Below are 8,324 nucleotides of genomic sequence, written 5' to 3'. Positions count from 1 at the left end.
ACGTTTCCTCAAAAATATGTCAGCGTCTATATTTTTTAAGAAGACTAAGAGTTCATGGTGTTGACAAAGATATTATGCTATTGTTTTATAAGGCAGCTATTGAGTCTATTGTCCGATATGGTATTGTAGCTTGGTTTGGTAACCTGTCAGTTAAACTAAAAACACAGCTCCAAATACTGATTAAAAGGGCGGGAAAAATAATTGGACAAGTGCCACCAACTACTCTTAATGAGCTTTTTGAGGAGGCGGTGAGGAAACAGAGTTTAAAAATCACTAGTGATCCGAATCATGTCCTTTACAGTGAGTATGAGATGATGCCCTCGGGCAGAAGGTACAGGTTACCAAACTGCAGAATGAATAGGTTTAAATTTTCATTTGTACCACTCTCTATAAAAATATTGAATAACAACAAATAGGGTGTGTGGGTTAGCTGCAAGGAGATAAAGAGGCTACTGACCACAGCATGTGTTAATAGAAAGTGCTAGGAGTAGGATGTGGGGGGGGGGGGGGGGGGGATGGATGGGGGTGGTGTGTAGGTAGATTATGGTAAATTATGTGTGGGTAAATCATGTTATGTGTTATGTATTTTTGTGTTGCATCTGTTATCTCGAATGCCCAAGATGAATTTCTCCGTCAGGAGACAATAAAGGCTAATCTAAATCTAAATCTAAATCTAAATCTAAATCTAAATGTATTTCACATGTGCTTTGTGCTAAATTATGACATTTGTAGCATGACATTCATGATTAATATTATGTTGTAATATTTAAAAATAAAAAAGGGCTACAACCATGATCATGCCAATAACCTTTATGGTCCCTGCAACAAAAAACAAAAATTCATTGAAATTATATTAATATCACCATCAGATATTTCGGTAAGACACCTAAAAATGATTTGGCCAAAGCATTGCATGTATCTCTCAAAGACAAGTCAATCCCACAATGCATTGCAACATCAAAATCATGCAAGACTTTGGGAAGCTGTGAGAAATTGATTTCATTCAATACTGAAAAATAAAAAGTTGGACTAATGGACGCAATGTGTGGTTTATATATGCAGTATGTAGTGTATGCACATACATATATTAATGCAGTCAATTCATATTTTAAGAAAAAAGATTGAATTACATTGATAGGAAAATAGTCCTGCAGTCCTGCAGCCCGTCCTGCAGCCCATCATGTTCTGGGTCAGAGCAATCTTTTGTACTGACACTGGCTATCAGATACTATTAGAAGCAGTGAACTGAGAGAATTACTGCATTATTTGGTGTCTCAACACACAGGCTTCATGAGGTCATGTCAAGGGGAAATATTGTCTTTCTTTAGTGGAGGACAACCCGGCTAAGAAGCTTGCAGCATTTGTCAAGGAATAATTCAAGTATTTATTCACATGGTTCTGCTAAATGGTTTTGTTTTTTAGTTATGTCTGTGTGTCTCTGGAGCTCAGTGTCCACAGTAAGTGGATTAAAAGCCTGTGGTTTTCACCTGCCTGTGGCGAATTGGACAGTGGTGGCACAGAGACACCAGACGTCTCTAACGTCAGCTGAATTTCAAAGCCTCTGATTTCTCCTGCACTTATAATAAAGTCATTTGCCCTCGACTTGTTTTCAAAATGTTATTCCGGGCATTTCCCCTCATTTGGGGGGTTGCTTTGGAGCACATCATGTGTAAACAAACAGACACGAGAGAAGGCATGCGGTCATGAGTCACCAGAAGTTAGCTGTTAAAAAACAACAGGTCAGTTACAGCACAACAATCACTCAGCTTCTACTTCCTGAATTACTTCGATGTTGATGCCAGATGATGTTAATGTCTCAGCATTTTGTTGTTAGAATGATATTCATGGAGCTTACTTTTTTTAACCTCAGATGAATAAGGAATTCTTGTAAACAACTGCCATTATCACCAATGCACTGATGTGCCACTATTTTAACACGCATTTTAAAGCACTGCTAAATCAGTAACCTACCTAAATGGACACAACAACACACTGTTAGTCATTGTCAATCATTGTCATGTGATAAAAGATCTCAACACAAAGTAATCTAAGTCATGAAAGTAGATTTTAGTTTTTAAATAGAGTTGGGGTACTCGAACTCGGACTCGGACTCGAGTCCGGTCTCGAGTCCAATTTTGAATGGACTCGGACTTGTCACGCACTCGAATGAATTTGTACTCGGACTTGACACGGACTCGGGACATTTTAGACTCGGAAAAATGTCCGAGTCCAGTCGAGTCCGGGCACTGGATGACACAAAACTAAATTTTGTGAATTTTTTTTATTCAAAAACGAAACGAAACAACGTTGTTTCAGCGTTGAGCATTGTAGCCAATCACAGTTAAGTGCATAAACACAGTGGCAAATCAGAGGCGTTTTAGAGTCCGCATGCGAATAATTCGCTCAAAATGTATGTTTAGAATCAGCACGAGCTTTATCCTTTCGCAAATCCCCTCATAAACAACAAAGTCTCTCTAGACGCAATATAAATAAGATATTCACTGTGCAGTGCGGACAACTTCAGTCAGTGTTTATGACGAGAGTTTTAGGGAGAGTGCCGAACGCGGTAAGTGATGGCTTAAAGGGAGCGCTATTGACAATCTAAATAGTTTTGTTTTTCATACTTCTAGAGGACCAGTGGTTACGTTCACACTGTAAATTATAAATAGTGATAACTGCATTTAAATGTGGGATTGAATCCACTTAATTTTTGTCCTTTGAGTCATGAAATTGCGATGATTTGACACATAGCAACATAAGAACGTGATAACCATAGCAACATTTTGGCGTCTAATAATGTTATCATTTTTGTTGCATTTATAGCCTACTTTAGTCATAAGTTTACATACTCCTTGCAGAATCTCCAAAATGTTATTTTTATGTTTTTTAATAAGACGGATCATACACATTGTTTCTATTTAGTAGCCTACTGCCCTGAAAAAGCTTTTTCACATAACAGATGTTTAATAGCCTAAATAAAATACAAACACAAAATAAAGACAAATTACATAGGCTCGATTTTAATATTGTGTCATTACCTGAATGATCCACAACTTTTTCTTTTTTTTTAATGGTTGAGGAAAAATCCTCCAGCTCCTGCACATTCTTTGCTTTTCCAGCATCTTCTGCATATTTGACTCCTTACTAGCAGTGACTATGATTGTAAGATCCATATTTCCACACTGGTGACAACTGAGGGACTCATACGCAACTATTACAAACCCTGCAAACATTTAGTGATGCACAAGAAGGAAGCATCCGTTAAGAGCCAAGAGGTGTAAACTTTTGAACTGGATCATTGGTGTAAATTGGTCTTATTTGTTTAAAAATGCATTCATTAATTTAGTCCAACCCTTCAGAGGCTAAATAAGATATTAGCATGTACAACACAATAAGAAAAATTTAAACATCATCATCTTGCTCAAAAGTTTACCCCTGGCTCTTAATGCATCGTGTTGCATTATTAAACATTACCTTGCAGATTCTAAAAGATGTACAATAGGTAAACGTATGACTGTAACTATACATTGCAATCATTTTGTAAGGTTTAAAATATTAATTTAAGAGCTCAGTGTTGAGACCTTTCGCCGGGATTTGATTGACAGGTGATCTGACCAATTATAATGCAGATACACGCCATTTTTGTTCGACAGACAAACCAAACCAGTTAGTAGATTAAAGGCAGTGGACTTGAACTTGAAAAATAGTGTGTATTGATTTCTTTTTTAGAAATTTGTGCTATAACTAGAAGAGATTATCAGTTCACGTGCTGCTTGAACTGAGGCCTACACATTAAAGCACCACAAAACAGTATTTATCGTTTGAATTTCATAAAAATTTAAAAAATTGAAAGCTGAGACTTTATTTCAAACCAAAAGTACCCTGCTCTGTCTTGTCTGTTGGCACATTGTTAGTGTCCTCTTTGCTCCGACCGAGAACATGTGGAGTGAGAGAGGAATGGCTTGTCGGACGTAGCAACAGTAACCAAGAGGGGCGGGTCTTTGTGAAAGGTCAATTTCAAATAATTTAAATCTTTGTGGACTCGGCCGGACTCGACTCGGACTCGGATGTTAAGGACTCGGACTCAAGTCCGACTCGACCCTCTTTGGACTCGGACTTGGACTTGTGCTCGGTTGTTAAGGACTTGGACTCGACTCGGACTCGACAAAGGTGGACTCGGACCCAACACTATTTTTAAAATCATTAAACTCAGCTCTCACTTCAGCTTAGACACAACTTAGACATGACAGCGCATTCAATAATCATAATTTCTTTCCTCTCCACCATACTGTCTAAAGAGCACAGCTTTAACAAATCTTTACAGAGCTTAGCTGTGAAGGAACGCAAATATATATATATGTTTTTTTTGTTTTGTTTTTTTGCGTTCCTTCACAGCTAAGCTCTGTAAAGATCTTAGATCATTTTAGCTCTGCAGATCATTTTTATATATATATATATCTAAAAAAAATGGTGTTAAGTGATCTGAAATTCTTATTTAAGTGGCATCAGATATTAATTATTCAATCAGAAATGTAATATATAAATCCTAAAATAACCGATAACACAACATGATCCTATACTTAAGCAATCCACATGCTTTACATGTTCGTGGGCACAAAGTTTTTGTGAATAACTGTAAATCTTTAAATCTGTCAGACAGCAGATGCCTGAATATTCACATACATTCAGCTGGCGAGAATCACCCAGTCAGGCATTGGCAAGACTGTACAAAAGGCTGTTGTGACATTACGAATGGCATTTACACAACTAACACTTTTTCCAGAGTAAACAATGAGCTGAGCTGATTTGTTGGTGTTAAAACAGGGAAGTTCATCTTTCTTGAGCAACATTCATCTCTTTTATATATAATATGTATGTGGAATCAATAAAAGATTTCAAATGTGCAGTCCCTGGTCTCATATACTTTATTGATTGCTCATGAAGTGCAGAGTATTGAATAAATCTAATCCTATATCACATTACATAAGATGCCATGTCCAATATCTGCCAATATCAGAGATGAATTGACAGAGATGAATGGATGTCTACTCGATGCATCAGCCATCTATCACTTTAATAACAGGCAATTAAAAGTGTTGTTTAATCCCCTTGATGGAGGGGGAGGAGACTAATGATCTTCTCAATAGGACCGTTTGAAAGGACAGTCCTTACCGTTAGATGATAGGGGAAACGCAATGACACAAGGAATATTTACAGTCTCCTCACTAATGAGACAAACCCATCACCCATCTCTTGAGCCACACCACAACTAAAAGTCATCACAAGGGACTAATTTTTAGTTACACTCAAAGAGTTACTGTAAGTAATGCTCCAATTAGAGGAGCCGTTATTACAAAGGAATTAGAGGGCACAGGAAATCTGTAAAGGACAATACAACACTTTTCAATACCTTTTAGACACTTGCACACGTTACAAACCACTTTAACATGCTAATTCACTGTTTTATTGTTTCAGATAAATCAATAAATAAATATAAATGATTTATTTAAGGCTTAAGTACGTAATTTATACACAGCTAGCATTACCAAACTGATTTTCAAACAATTTTACAGAACACTCCCCTCATCTGCTGCATTGTTCAGCCAATCAAATAACCTTTAGGTTATAATAACCCATAGGCTGAGCCATTGTTTTGATGACTCTAGATAACCTCAGGTTTATTGTGTGCCCTTCCCTTCGGCAATAACTCAAAACAGGTTACATTTGCGGCTCTGTAATTGGAATGTGTATTCTAAACCCACGGGCGAGAAAGAAGGTACAAGTCTGGTTCTGGCAGGCGCAGTGATTCCAGCTTCAATATAAAAGTAGTTTCTTTAAAGTTGGTTGGTTCTCAAAACTAAGCTGGCAGTCCCAAACTCTGCTTCCCAATGCCTTTAGTTGGATGTTAGGCCCGGAGCATTTACTATGAAACAATTAGTGTTCAAAGGTGGCTGCAGAGCGCAGCTGCTGGGAATAATGGGAAAGGGCTCTGGGTTTATTTAGTGGGTTTACAAAAGGATTAATAGGGGTGACTGGGGGCATTTATACAGTAATGTATAAGAAGAAGCTAGAGAAGAAACTAGAACAATGGTCCAAGTTAAATGAAAGAGAAATCATTAGGCAATAAGGTACAAGAGGCTGTGCAGTTTTGTCAATATAGCAACCTAGGCTTTATTGGAAAAATGTGCTTCTATCTTCATGCTACAAGTACCAAAACAACGAGTCACAACAAAAGATGGCAAAGACTTTTAATTGCAAGCAAGCTAAAATTACATGTTTTTAGCACACATTTGCTTTTATGAACAGTATATTTGTTAGGTTTAGGGTAGAGTTTAGTGTTGGTGGTACGTTATTTTCATACGCGATAGAGCATAAACCTTTAAGCACCATTCACCAGACGTTGTATCAAACTGCCACAATAGGCCTACGTACAACAACAACCAACATAATAAAACGTTGCTAGGTTCACGTTCATCTGTTGCGGATAAAATTTAATGAATTTTGTTTTTTGTTGTGAAACGTGCAAGAAGCAATGCAATATCATTTTGCAGAAATGTCGCCACAGGTGCATTTTTCTAATGAGCCTGGGTTGGAATATAATCATGGCTAAAGTATTTGAAATACATATAAAGTCTAAACAATGAAATAGAATTTATATATATATATATATATATATATATATATATATATATATGTATATATATATACATACATACATACAATAAAAAATATCAGGGACATCAATTTTATAACACAACACTTTTTACTATAAGCAAATCGGTAGAAGATATAGACCAATCAGTAGCCAAGACCCAAAACGAACTGCTCTATATGCTTTTTAAATTCGAAATAAAAAAAAGACAAAGGCAGTAGTCAAATTCTTTTGCCCATTTTCACATAAAAAGCCATACAATATATTATGCCATCACATCTCCATTCTCTTCAAACGATTCTGATCACATTCAAACTGCAGTCACAGATCTTCTAAGATGAGAGCTCATTAGCATGCTTTCATCAGCACAATCTTTAATGAGCTATTTCCATTTATTATAAAATGTTTTTTGTCTAAAACCCTGTCTGACAGTAGGGTATTCACTCATTTCGAAGTGGTAGCAATATCCTATCCCAGCATGCCAATGTCATCCTGTGAAGCTCTTTCAATAATGAGATCAGGAAGTTGAAATGATGAGCAGTGAACTTTTCCATTTGCAAGGTGGAAGTAAATTATTTTTTGAGACAGATTTAGTGTTTGTCTTCATTGGATCACTAATAAGAGGGTCTATGCCTTTCATTGGGGTTCCATGTGATATGAAAGCATGTTATTAAAGACTGGACTCTCAACTGGTCCGCATGAAAGAGTTTCCCAAGATCCTTTTATAGTGTCAGTACTGTCCAGAGTGAAAGCACTGCGCATGTTATTCAGTGTTTTATTCAGGTTGCCCAAATAACTAAAGGAAACCAAGGGAAAGGTATTGCTTGCCCATTGAAGTGAATATGTGTAACAGGAGAGAGACATATTTGAGTAGGATGCTGTGCTTCGATAACAAGTGACCACATTACGTAACACACATACTACATCCTCTGTAGGAAAAGCAAGGTTTCAGTTCCGTAGGGTGTTAAAGAAATAAGCTGGTTTACTCTAATTAGTAAAGCAGACCCCTTCTAATTATGACTAGTGGACTGCATGATTAAAGAGAAAGACAGATGTAATGATGTAACGTTTTCCAAATGGTCGATGTCAGTCATTCACTTTGATATATTTATAGCACAACCTGCCTATCCTGAATCTGAAATCAAATTTCCTTGAAGTTGTAAACACCAAAAGTAAAACATCACTGGATCAATACAGCATTGAACACCCTGCTTGAAAATCCAGATAAACCCAGCTTACAGTTGTGTTTTGGGCATGATAGCTGGCAGATACATTAAAGAAAAGCCCAGAACCAGTGGCCCATCACACCCACAGTGCATAATCCCTACATTTACTGTATCACATATGCAATAAATACTGCCTGCTGTATAAACTGTTTCATTCAAAATGGATTTACATCTCAAATTGCTGTTTCATCTGAAAAAAACTACAGAAATACCAAGATCATTATATATACACACACATATATATATATTGTGTGTGTGTATGTGTGTAGAGGTTGATATAACATTGTAGGGTCCAAACATCCCACATGAGCCGCGTTTCCACCGAAATTACCCGGAACAATTTGTCCCAGGAACTTTTTTCCCAGGAACTTTTTTTTGCCCCAGACCGGTTACTTTCTGCGTTTACACCGCGGTCTAAAGTACCGGGAAGATTATAAACTGCGCGC

The 8,324-nt window shown here is 37.1% G+C and overlaps 1 long non-coding RNA gene across 1 annotated transcript in view; it reads right to left on the bottom strand.

Annotated features, from left to right (window-relative positions):
• Positions 1-8,324, bottom strand: part of LOC307001418 — a 75,831-nt gene that overhangs the window by 7,338 nt on the left and 60,169 nt on the right. The window lies entirely within an intron of this gene.

Source organism: Phoxinus phoxinus, assembly GCF_949152265.1.
Source record: "Phoxinus phoxinus genome assembly, chromosome: 7".
Lineage (NCBI taxonomy): Eukaryota > Metazoa > Chordata > Actinopteri > Cypriniformes > Leuciscidae > Phoxinus > Phoxinus phoxinus.
The sequence above is the reverse complement of the archived record's forward strand: the minus strand, read 5'-3'. Positions and strand labels throughout refer to the sequence as shown.